General features: G+C 33.9%; 1 non-coding gene across 1 annotated transcript; it reads left to right on the forward strand.

Moving 5' to 3' along the window:
• The first annotated feature begins 543 nt into the window (after positions 1 to 543).
• On the forward strand, positions 544 to 703 carry LOC129063591 (U1 spliceosomal RNA). Its single transcript, XR_008528376.1, has one exon. It is a non-coding gene; the product is annotated as a U1 spliceosomal RNA (small nuclear RNA).
• The last annotated feature ends 1045 nt before the right edge of the window (positions 704 to 1748 follow it).

Consider the following 1748-nt stretch of genomic DNA (forward strand, 5'->3'; position numbering starts at 1 on the left):
TTCTAGTCAGGGCACATGCCTGGGTTGTGTGTGTTAGGTCCCTAGTTGGGGGCATGTGAGAGGCAACAGATCGGTGTTTCTCTCACACATTGATTTGCTATCCCTTTCTTTCTCCCTTCCTTCCCATCTTTCTAAAAATAAATAAGATATTTTTTAAAAAATTGAAGATGAAATAAAAATCCTCCAAGAGAAATTAAAAGAGCTAAAAGAGTTCATTACCAAAGGATCACCGTTGTAAGAAATGTTAAATGGCCTGCTTTAAGAAGAAGGACTAAAAAGAAAGAGAATCATAGGTATAAAGGAAAATAGCAATAAATAAGTACCTATCTATAATAACCATAAATGTAAATGGATTATGTGCTCCAAACAAAAGATATAAGGTAGCTGAATGTATAAGAAAACAGGACCTCTATATATGCTGTCTATAAGAAACTTAACTCAGAGTAAAAGACACAGGCTGAAAGTGATGGAAGAAAATATTCCAGGCAAATGGAAAAAAAAAAAGCTGGAGTAGTAATACTTATGTTAGAAAAAATAGACTTCATACTTACCTGGCAGGGAAGATAGCATAATCATGCAGGTGGTTTTCTCAGGGCGGGGCTTATCCATTGCAGTCTGGATGTGCTGACCCCTGTGATTTCTCCAAATGTGGGAAACTTGACTGCATAATTTGTGATAGTGAGGACTGCATTTGCACTCTTCCCCCCCCCCCAAAAAAAAAAGAAAAAGAAAGAAAAAAGAAAAGATAGACTTCAAAACAAAGGCCATAATAAGAGACAAAGAAGGTCATTGTGTAATATTAAAGAGAAGGTCCAATAAGAGGATATAACCTTTCTGAACACATATGCATCCAAAATAGGAGCACCTAAATATATAAAGAAAACTTTGGTGGACTTTAAGGAAGAGATTGACAGAAATACAGCCATAGTAGATTTTTAATACCCCACTGTCATAAATGGATAGATCTTCCAGACAAAAAATCAATAAGGAAATAGCAGCCTCAAATGACAGACTAAATCAAATGTATTTAATTGATATTTATAGAACATTTCATCCCAAAGCAGCAGAATACACATTTTCTCAAGTGTGCATGGGACATTCTCAAAGATAGATAATATGTTAGGACACAAGGTAAGTCATGGAGGCTTGAATCTATGTTATTATATAATAAATGAATTATCAATGAGATCAAGGAAGAAATAAAAAGTTACCTGGAAATGAATGAAAATGAAGACACAATGACCTATGGAACACAGCAAAAGCAGTCTTGAGAGGGAAGTTCATAGCACTACAGGTCTACCTCAAGAAGCAATAAAAATATCATGTAAACAATCTAACCTTATACCTAAGAGAACTAAAAGAACAACAACAAACAAAGCCCAGAGGAAGTACAAGGAAGGAAATAATCAAGGTTGGAGTGGAAATAAATGGCATAGAGACTAAAAAAAAATACAAAAGATCAATAAAAGCAAGAGTGTGGTTTTTGAAAAGATAAACAAGATTGATGAAACTTTAACCATACTCATTGAGGAAAAAAGGGACAGGACCCAAATATAAATCAGAAATTAAAGGGATAAGTAACAACTGATATCGCAGGAAAATGAGGAATTGTAAGAAAATACTATGAATAACAATATGCCAAGAAATTAGTTAATGTGGGGAAAATAGATAAATTTCTAGTAACATACTATCTTCCAATACTGAATCAGGAAGAATCAGAAAACCTGAACAAACTGATAACAACTAAT

Source organism: Pteronotus mesoamericanus, unplaced genomic scaffold, assembly GCF_021234165.1.
Source record: "Pteronotus mesoamericanus isolate MK-2021 breed Mesoamerican mustached bat unplaced genomic scaffold, CSHL_Meso_final scaffold_85, whole genome shotgun sequence".
Classification (NCBI taxonomy): domain Eukaryota; kingdom Metazoa; phylum Chordata; class Mammalia; order Chiroptera; family Mormoopidae; genus Pteronotus; species Pteronotus mesoamericanus.